Consider the following 11779-nt stretch of genomic DNA (forward strand, 5'->3'; position numbering starts at 1 on the left):
GAGGTTCTCAGTAATTCAGGGGCAGATTCAGTATGAGGGTGAGAGCCTGCAGTGTGCCAGTTCCCATCTCTCTTAAGCCTTTCAAACAAGGTGTCGTCACACCCTGATTGGCTGGGAGGGAAATGCCCCAAGCTGCTTCCACTCCTCAATCAGGAGTCAGTCTCCCCACCTGTGCACAGGTGCTCTGAATCACCTGCAATCAGTCGTGAGGAAAATCAGCCCAAACAAAGAAGAATAGCAAGTCAAACAATTGGATACGGAAGCCCTAAAGGGCCATGCATTCATACATTTTATTTCCTCCGTTTTCCCGTGATAACGAGTTAATTTCATTTGTTTTCTTGAGATCTCGAGTTATTATCTCGAAATAACAACTGCCTTTTTCCCCAGATAACGATATAATTCATTCGGACTGGTATACTTTAACAATAAAAACTCTGTTAGGCTCCAACGACGAGTGTTGAGTCACAGTGGGATTGTAAGTACTAGCAATATGTTCATGTACAGTAACTGGGAGTCTCTTTATGCATCTTTAATGCTTTTTACATAGTAACAGGGGATTCAAGAAGACTGTACATAACCTTGAAAATAAGACAACTGCAATAAAGACAGACAGGTATATTAAAGGTTTGATGAGGTTTTCTTATCTGCTGTGAAGTTTGTCACCCGATTCTACTGTAATTAAACATTTTAATTAGATTTCACTCGATTTATGACAATCACAACCTTCTTCTTCCTTCGTGTTGATGCTCTCCCTGATGACAGCCCTCTGAATGTGGAATTAAAAACACTTTCATTGCTTGATCTTCCTGCATCATTTGCATTTTCCTCCTCTAGGAATGCCACCACAAATATGCAAATGCTTGGCAGACACACTACCGTTGGCTCAGTGTGTGTGCGTCTTTGTGCAAATTCATGGTCGTACCCCTGCACGTGTTTTTAGCAACCATGAGTCAGATAACATATATGCGTCAGAAGTCGAAATGAATTATCATCAAGGACTAAAGAGCAGCGATTTATGCTTATTTTTATCACGAGAAGTTTAGTTTTTATGTGTGTGTGTGTGTGTGTGTGTGTGTGTGTGTGTGTGTGTGTTTTGGATAAATATGCTGGAAAATGACCTCTTCCTGGCAAACTAGACCTGCGACAGAAGAGCCCAAACTGTTTTCAAGAATGCTGAGTCGCTCTTTCAGACAGCCAAGGTCAACACACACACACACACGAAAACACAAACACACAAAAAAAGCTGTGGCTCACAACAGGTTTCTACCTGGCACCTCACTCTCGTGGATGTACAGATTCAAAACACAATCACGTGCAGCTTTTTTTTGGTCGATGTATGTTTGCTTCTGTGTGAATGACTCTCTGTGCGTCCCGAGGTGGTGCTGGCTCGCAGGTGATGCCAACCCACAGAAGAGAAACTGGGTCAGCACTTGGCACGCCGAAGGCACACACACACACACACACACACACACACACACACACACACTGATTATGACTCTCTCTCTGTTTGGCTGGTGTCAGATTCTGAGCAATGATTCATGAAAAGATGAGACTTTATCTAAACACTGACATGATGCCTTCTCTTGCCAAAAAAAACATCTCTTACTCCACCAGTAACCTGAATCATCACACTCTAATACTCAACTTAAAACCAAGTCTTAACCCTCAAAAAGTGCTTTGATTAAGTCAGCTCCATCTAAAATGTCCTCCCTTTCCAAAAACTCTCCCATCTGAAGCCGTACACACCACACACACACACACACACACACACACACACACACACAGGGTGTCCAACAGAGACGCTTATAATTTCATGCACTTGAGGCGAGGCGTTACTGGACCAGAACAACACGCACTTAAGCCCCACATCTAAACATTTGAGCCCTTTCTCCTGGTAGTCTTTCACCATGCAGATGCCGTCCTCGTCCCCTGGAGGTTCACAGACTTTCATCTCTGCTCCTTAGAGCTTTTAAAAACTACATTTCATATTCTGAAAGGCATCTTGTCTTTCTGGATGCATGAACAGTTTCGTGTTTTTATGCTTAATCCCTCTTACTTTGTCCGTGAGGTTACTTCCTACAAAAATTCGAAGTCAGATTCACTTAACTCTCTAAACTGCACAAACAGGTTTGTGACATTTGATTATTAGTTTAATCGATGCCCATAAAACTTCCTGTTGCATGTGTGGATACGTTTCATTCATAAAAATGTTACCAAGCTGTTTACACTGCAGAGCCTTCTAGTCCTGCTTGAAGCTGATGAACACATACAGTTGTGGCTTGTCTGATACATCCACTAGACTCAGCCCCAAACACTACAATGGGAAAGTCTAAAGAGCTCAGCATTGATCTGAAAGAGCCCATTATTGATTTGAACAAGTCAGGAGAGTCAACTTGGAGCCATTTCAAAGCAGTTACAGGTCCCAAGATCAACTGTGCAAACAGCTGTTTGTAAGTATAAAGTGCATAGCACAGTTGTGTCACTGCCACCATCAGGAAGAAAACACAAACTATCACCTGCTGCTGAGAGAAAACTGCTCAGGACGGTCATGAGTCAACCAGAAACCACCAAAAAGCAAGTCTGCAATGAATGAGAAGCTGCTGGAAGACAGGTGTCAGCAGTCAAGTGTGTTTTAAATCAACATGTGCTGAAAGGCTGCCGTGCAAAAAGAAAGCCCTTGGTCCAGATGCAGCACTTTAAAGCTTGGCTGACGTTTGCTGCTGATCACATGGACAAAGAAAAAACCCTCTGGAGGAAAACTCTGTGGTACAAATACTTTGTCACTTCCCCCCTTTGGCTATCATAGTGACAACTACCCAAAAACAGCCATCAAACATTACCAACATTTTTTGTCCCTCCAAAGTTTAACCCAAGTCAACCTGACTACACGAGTCATCTGTTGGGTATCTTCCTGAAACAGTTAATTTCATGGGAGTCTTGTCAGTAGTTGTTGAGGTGTCTTCTCTGAAGCTGTGCTATTAGGAATCCTCTAGACAGGCCTGATGAATGTTCACCGTTCAGCTTCATTCAAGAGTTCACAGAAGAGGGTCTTGAAAAGCGCCTCTTCCTAGAAACTCTAGATAAATACGACACTATGTCGATTCTTCGCTATAGCTCATTATTTTCCTTCCATCAATCAGTGAAGTCTGTTTAAAGTCTGTGTTTTCTTAACACCATGTGACCACAGCCATAACAACACTGGCACTCCGTGGGAACATCGTCGACGTCCAGTTTCAAGGAAACTACAACGAAAAACAACAAAGTGGAGATGATGGTGGTGGTAAGAGCCTCAGAGGGATGGGTGGGGTGAGGACAAGTCAGGTTTGTTTTGGAAGTTGAGGAGTCATTGAGAAACCACGGCGGAGACAGTGAGGGTAGTGTTTGTCCTGATGACATCACTGTCCTCCTGTTTCGGTGCATTAGGTCATCCAATCACAACTCCTCTGACAAACACAGGAACAGACCTTCACTCTCGTAAATTAAACAAATCAGTAAAACTCCTTCTTCAGCAGCACATCGACTGCAGCGGCACCTCTGAGATAATATTTAGCTTGGTTTCGTGTGTGTGTGTGTGTGTGTGTGTGTGTGTGTGTGTGTGTGGTTAAATCAAACATTCCTCATCTGGATGTGAAAGAGGATCTCCGTGGATGATGCAATGTGTGTGGTGGTTGAGGGGGCGACATCTGCATGTCGTCGTGCAGTGTTTATATCTCTGGATGTTTTAAGAAAGGCCTCCACATCACAGACAGAGTCACATGTAATTTAATTCACAAGCCTCAAATATGCTTAAAGTACCAAACGTGAAAGTGGGCACCAGGCAGAAGAGCTGGATTATGATTACTGATGTATCAATGTTGCAGCTCAATGTGGAGGATGGGGTCTTCACCTTTTCCCTGAAGCGTCAGTCTGAGATCAACATCAAACTTTGTGTTACAGGATAAACAAGATGAGAAAATGTCATGTTTGTGTGACCGCTCAAATGAAAAGTTGAGATGTTTAGAGCAGCACGTACAGGTAGTGATGCACAGTACCAGATGTCTAATGGTGCATTCGGATGGAACGAGGAGGTCAGAGGTTGCACGACTGCAGACAAACTCACAGTTTACTGTGACAACACACAATTGGTCACAGTAAACTGTTGTAATGTACTTAAATGAAACCACCTGTTGGTTTCTGCAAAAACTTGAAACTTTGTCAGGTAGTCAGCCTGGAAAGTGTTTTAAATGATTTCATTGTGTTGTACTGCGGCCGTGAGCAAGGACTGTTTCCGAATATCTTCCTCCCGTTGAGCACAAGGATGCTCTGAAATCCGAATATATCTGAATATCAGCTTTTGAACAGTTTAGTCTCAGACGTGATCAATGAGAGTACATTATTACAACCGACTAGTTAAAATGTTTGTTGTGAATCATGGTGACATCTGCTGCTGACGAAAGTACATCCACAGGCTTCAGCTCCGATAACAGGGCCGCACGATGTTGGGAAGAAAAACACACAAACGACATTGTGATATTTTGTTGTCTGTGAAATATTCTGTCAGATGAAACAATACAGGAATTTTTCTCTAGATAACTCAGAAAAAGCTCAATAAAGGCTACACACCTGATGTCACCATGTTTACAACCACTGAGTGGTTGTAAACAAAACTACAGAGTTGCAACACTGATTGTATTTATCAAGTGCAAAAAGCATTAAGGCTGACAGCCAAAGCATTTATGGCTGATTTCTCAGGACTTATAAATTAAAGTGTCTTGAAACAAAGAAGGTCACTGTGGGCTCAATGGTGTCTATAATTTGTCGAAGATATGTGGAGGCCATCTTACATCGAGCAGCCATTAACTTTCATGCCATTTAAAAACACTTTAACTTTTAAAAAGTCACTCCTGCATCCCATTTCTCCTGTTTTTGTCGTTAACGAGATCGGTTCAGCCTGTCACAATAAGAGAAGTCCCACATGGCAAAAGCTACATGGCAATGTTACAACAGTGTAACCAGCTGTTTTTAGATGTTAAAATATTCTCAACAGATCGCACTGCTTCTACCATTATTTACTTTATCCTGCAGCAGCACACGCAGCTTCGCTCCACAGGTGCACCGCGCTGTTTTGTCTAACGCACTTTTCCAAGGCGTTTTTGAAACAGCCCTCCTGTAGCAAAGCGTCTCAGTGTTACTGGGGCCAAAGACTCACAAAGCTCATAAAGACTTCACTCAGATATAAACACCCAGTTAGCAGTAAAATAAGCACACTTGTTCCTTTAAATAGACGCCTCTATGAAGGTGCACAGGTGCTGGCTCCTGTCGCAGTAGATGTAAATATTCTTGATACAACAATGTCGCCACCGCACTTTCATTACAAATCTTACTTTTAATGAACATATTTGTAAAGACACGTCCTTCCTACAACAGCAACAACCACCAAGCTACCTGCACACACACACACACACACACACACACACAGGGCCATCTCAGGCTAAACTTGTCCTTCGTGTCATGTTTTGGTGTTTCGGTTTCACTTGAGCAGACAAAGAGCTATTGTGGCTGCAGACTAACACTGATCACACACTCTTCCAGTGGCTCATATGGCTGTGGTATGTGTGTTTGTGTCCCTTGGGAGTGACACATAACACCCGGTGTGATCACTGGAAGTAGCTGTAATGAGCACATGGTGTGGGAACAGCTAATTAATGCACACCGACCAGCTGACGAACGTCCCGCTTTGTCTCTCCTTCCTTTCTTTAAGTTACTCGAGTCTGACAACTGACGAGAAAACAACCGACATACTAATAATCAATTAAATAGATTGGAAGTGTTAGAAATTATCAGCAACCATGTCAATGCTTCTCAAAATGAGACTTACTTCCCATGGGGTTATCTCCCTAGTCATTTCATCTGTCCTTACTACAGAGCCGACTTTATTTAGAAATTCATTACAATACAAACCCTGAGGCCTCCAGATGACGTACTAAATAAAAACTTTTGATCTTATTTGGTCCTTATTTTGTCTGTCTCTCTCTTTCTTCTTCTACCTCTCTTCCTCAGACTACTGGTGTGTAGGTTACACAAGTGCAATGTGAATTAAATTGCCGTCCCTAATCTAAACCTGATTTACATTCACTGGCAACATTTTGTTCCTCCGCAGGAAGTCACATCATGTACTGTACTGCAGTGAAAAGTCACAAGGAGGACACTGAGGTGGTCAGTTTGACGTGTACAAGGCTCGTGTCCCATCCCGTGATACAAATCAGCGTCTTTTTGTCCTTTATAAAATGTACCAACACCGTGATCTTGACTTAACCTTAGAAAAGGGTTTGAACTGCAGAAATACCAATAAAAACAATCCTTTAGTTGCCAGGACGCACACAGATTTAAGATAAACTGGGGACCAGATTATCTTAAAGACTGACTATTTATTAGGTCTGTTTGAAAATGTCATTTAAACTGGTGGCCAACAAGCCCATCAAGTTTACTTTATGTACATTGGTTTAGGTAGAGAACGGCACAAAATGGAGTCTCAACAGCATTTTGAGAATAGGTGGTGCTGAAAGATTTGTTTCTGTGTTGTGAATACAAATTAATGTGATTTTAATCTTTTTCACGAGGACCCACAGTCTGAAATAAACTGAATTAAACTGGCATCCGTGACAAAATCACATCCAAAACAGACCAAACTGTTCAGCACACAGGCACACACAGTAACTCTGTTTGGGGTCTGTGTACACACACATTCCTCTTGACCTTTCACAAGCACCAGCCCTCATTCCTTCAGACCACTTTCAAATATACCAACGCGTATATGATACACAGGATGTGTGTACACGGATATACGACATGCCCAGCAGATTAATCGTGACGTTTACACAAACACACAAGGCTCGGACTTAAAGAGGAGAAACGTGACATTTTGCCAAAACGTCCCAGCAGGATTCGGCTGTGAGAGTCGATCTTACTGAAGGTTAAGAGCTCGCAGTGACTTTGCTGTGAGCAAATGTCAGTTTGTTATTCAAACCCGCCCAGATAATAGACTGTTTCCACCCAGATGGAAAATGTTGCATGAAGTGTCGTTACAGCAAACATCCTCCTACTGTCACTAAAACAAACTGAAGGTATTTGTGTATATATCAGCCTTAAAATGATTACGTCTCCGCCCGTACACTGGCTGATGACTGCCGGTTAAGTCTTGAATCTCTAAGAATGGATTTCTTCATGTTTAGGATGGACCGGAGGAACAACTACGGCAAACAATAACACTCAGTGTAAACAATAACAGTGTAAACAATGTAAACAATGCAACATGTAGCAGGGAGAGGCAGCGTGACATGAATACCTGTACTTCACTGCATATGGCTATTTTCTTCAAATGTCTGGCATTTCCCTCCAGGTGTTTTCATGTGCAAACCTTCATGCCTTTACATGGAGGGCGGAGGGGCTGCAATCTACTCTGGAAAGGCTGAACATAAAGTAATTTTCCCAGGAAATATCCCCAAATATGAATCCAGTTTGAATGAGGTTACAGTGGTCAGGGTTCCTACACATCATCCATTTCAAAATTTGGTACTTTTGCAGACTCAGATTTGCAGACTTGTCGACCTTTTCAGACCATATTCGACATCTGAGTACAAAAATCGATATGTTTATCACGTGGAAGTGGGAAACTCAAATGCCGCACTGCTGTGCTCAAGGTTGAAAATCCCATGAATGCAAAAGGTAATCCAACAACTTGCTGTCATTTTACTGCTTGCTGATAGATCAGCAACTTAAACAACAAATAATAATGAAAATTTAAAGGGACATTGGGCAATTTTTAAAGGTAAATCAGCATATTTGATAACAATTAGCCAACATTATTGTTTGATAGTGTTACACAATAAGGTAGAAAAGCTGTAAATCAACTCAGCGCACGTCCTGAACACATTTATTCCATCAGTGTGGTTAGTAACTCTGTGTAGCTGCTTTTTCAGACCCTCTAAGCTCATATTTGAGCAGATTTGACCTCACTGGCAGCTTCAGTTTTAAACAAACTGCAACACGCTTCATGAACACATACTGCTTTACCTCAAGGTGCATAATTTAATATGCAAGTCCAGCGGAAAGAAAATGACCTTTCAGTTTTTCTGCCTTTTAATTTATGTCCCCCGGCACCTCGTTACTCTCCGTTTATTACAGTTTATTCCAGTAAGACGGAAAGTGTTTACTGGTGAGTGAATAGTGATGGCAGAGGTGGGACGGTTCGGTCAGGCCAGGGCACCAGCCATGCCTGCGTTTGGTCACGGCAGGTAACTGGGTCAATAACCCATAATCCCCTGTGTCCTCCTTGGACCCACTTCTCCATTCATTCTGTTAGAGGATGGGGAGGACAGGAGGAGGGAGGGAGGAGCACAGGAATGAGGGAAGAGGAGGATATTTCAGCCTTTTTTGTGTATAAGGTGACTTCTCTGCAGCAGAAACTGCAGAAATCTCTTTCTTTCTTGTTTGAATGTTTGCTTCCTGTCTAATTAAATCTTTCTGTCCTCCATATAAATGTGAATAAAAGAAGATGTTTATATCCCTTACGAACTAGATGACTGAGTTTATAAAGGGATTGCTAGATAACAGTTACACTTGTTGTTTAATCATTCAATTAAATAAATGCAGACACACATTTTCAGGCGTATTCTGCTCCCCTCATGGTGCCAGGAGCGTTTTGCTAATAGGACGATTTTCATCAGAAGAGGGTTAACGTGATGAGACTTGATACGTCTTTCTCTCTTCCTTCTCCTCTTACTTTGTATTCTCTCCTGTGCTCTCTCTGTCTGTCTCTTTTCCGCCTCACTTTCTCTCATCCTCGCCGCAGACCATCACAGCTGAGATATGGGCAAATACCCAAAATGTGTGCGTGTGTGTGTGTGTGTGCGTTTGAAGCTGTGCCAACCTGAACCTGCTGAACTGCAGCACTGACTGGCCCTGAGCCTCCCTCTGCAGATGAGTTGTAGCATACAGACGCACGGACAAGCCTATTAGTTTTATTAGTGCCTTCTTATCTCTATACTGCTGTTGCCTTTAACGGCAAGCCTAATTGCTCGTGCAGAGTCTTAAACACTTTTAATCATTGTCTTCTTGAAGTTTCTTTATTTATCTGCACTTCTTATTCTGTGCTAGGTGATGGTTTTCATCTGTATCCGTTTGTTTGTTGGTTGGTTGGTTTGTCAGCAGTCTTATACAAAAACTACTAACCAGATTTCCACGAAACTTGGATTGAGGATGGGTTTCAGGCCAGAATAGACCACAATATATTTTGGTGTGGATCCAGATGAAGGGACAGATCCAGGACTTTTTAGAATAGGATGCTTTTTGACATTTTTGTTCATTTCTCAAGGAATGATGGATGAAAACGACCAGGTGTATTTAGGTGGCTGGTATCTGCAGTGTACACTCTACTGAATTTTATATTTATTTTTTTGGTCACTGACAAGATGAAATGAAGCCTTGACTGCAGGTTTACCGCTGCAACTAAAGGTTACACTCTGCCTGTTTCAGTATCTACTAAAAACAGCTTCCCTGCTCTCTTTTGCTTCTTTCTTTCCAAAACAAAAGTCAGCATGTTTGATATTTTTGAAACACTCTGCAGTTCCTGTGTTTCCCCAAACAACAGCTGGCTTTGACACCTGGTTGAAGGCCGCTGAGAAAAATATGCCAAAATGATATCTGTTATTGTGATTTTCTGCCAGTCACACAAAATTAAGATGGTGTTTTTAGTTGCAGAAGTGTTTAAAATGGAGTCACTGACATCCTCAGCAAATAAGGACATTATTTCTATGAGTTGTTATTTTATACTCTAAATACTCTGGCTAAAATACGTGTTGCTGTCGGTCCCGTTTAGCAGCACAATGCTCTGCTTCCCTGTCAGTGCTACACGCTGCTTCTCCGCACAGGGGAGAGAGCTGACGGTCATCTACTGCAGGTAATACACTGACTAGGGAGAAGTACCTCACCTCACAACCCCACATCAAAAGGCCCAAACTATCCTATTTAATATTCCTGCACGTTTCAAGTGGACCGTAAACGCATTGAATAAAGCAACATAAAAGGTTGGAGGAGCGTAGATCAAAGCGTGGTTGCTTTGCAGTGGTTATCTGTCTCTTCTCTGTCTTGTGTTACTGTGTCTGTGTGTGTTTGTGTTCAAGCGACATCACAAGGTTATAATCATAAATCACATTTTGGCCAAATGGCAAGAGAGAATAGCTTCTTCTGATCACTACTGACTACTGGCTGCAGAGTCAGCTGCCCAAATGAATTGCAGCTATAATCAATGTTAGCATATTAGCGTCAGCATCTAACTTAATGTTCCCTCACTGGCCAGCCAATACCCAGAAACTACCAATCAAAAATGTAATATACTTTAATATACACTTCATACGCAGCTTAGACACTAAACTGACATAAATATACTTTTGAGGCCTCACTGTGTACGCAGTATATACACATGCAATGTCATTGTCACACCCATGTAAGTGATGTCATAAAGTGAGTAACTACAGCATGAATTAATAACAAAAAAGGTACCTGCTCTTGTTACAACACAGGTGCTGATGCATGACTTCACTCGACAGACAGGTGTGACTTTTAGGTAACGCGCTTGAGGTTTTGGTGATACTGACATCTGTTTTAAAATGAATAGATGTGAATCAACAGTCACATCTAAAGTCAATACAGTTATTTATGAGAGACGGTCCTGATGCTTGTCTGTGAGACTCAGGTCACGGTTAGTGTCATATTTAGGTGTACTGGTACACTATTTAACATCTGTATTCACTAAAAACATAAACATTGTCAGGTTTATTGTAACTGGAACATACCACAAGGAACTTTTAACTGGTTGTAAACAGTCTCAATTTAACACTGATGCCTCTTTATGACCTACATAAGCAAACAAGGTCATCAGTGAGAAGATTGGCTATTATTATATTGTTATTATAGGTACTATAAATGTCACCAGTTCAGATTCCAGTCATCGAGGTCGGATAAGTCGTAAAGGAATAAGGAATATAAGTATAAGGAAAAAAGCTGCTCTGTAGTCTGGTGGTACAACACTTAAACAAAGTGTACTTTGTTTCATTGACTCTACAGTGGACACTGTAATCAGTAAAAAACAAAGCTTCCTATAGTAGTTTTATAAAGATTGAAGTCCATATTTGGAGGATAAAGATAAAACCACAGCAAGTTCATTCAGGAGACCGTTGTTTGTGTCCACTGTGAAACTAGAAGTCAACAGTGAGTTCTAACATAGGTACGTTTCTAACAGAAGTAATGTAATGATTTTAACCCAAACCACAATGTTTTCCTCAAACTAACCGTGTACTTTTCTTGCCTAAACCTCCCAAAACTGCAACCATACAACAGAGATCCAGTACATGTGTCGCCGTCACGCTGCAACTGTCATGTAGTTTGGGAACAGCGATACATGTGGTTCTGGGAGACACTAACAATCAACATACTCAGTCGTTTTGGTATGAGGACGTGATGCTCAGTCAGTGCCAAGCAGGCGGATGACATACGCACACCTCAGTCAATCATCATGGCATTTATTAAAGATGCCATTTCACTTCCCTGCATCAGACGTCACACTAACCCAGTGCAGCAGAGTCTCTACACTCTCACTGGCAACTTTCCAGCAGAGGCAGGCAGCTGTTTTCAGCAAACAAACTCACTGACAAAACCACTGTCCTGCTGCTAAACATGAGACAAACTGAATTAGCTGGTGAGGAACGTTGAATACTGTATCAAAAAAACCAGATGTTTATTA

This window comes from Pagrus pagrus, assembly GCF_965226575.1.
Source record: "Pagrus pagrus genome assembly, chromosome: 9".
Lineage (NCBI taxonomy): Eukaryota > Metazoa > Chordata > Actinopteri > Spariformes > Sparidae > Pagrus > Pagrus pagrus.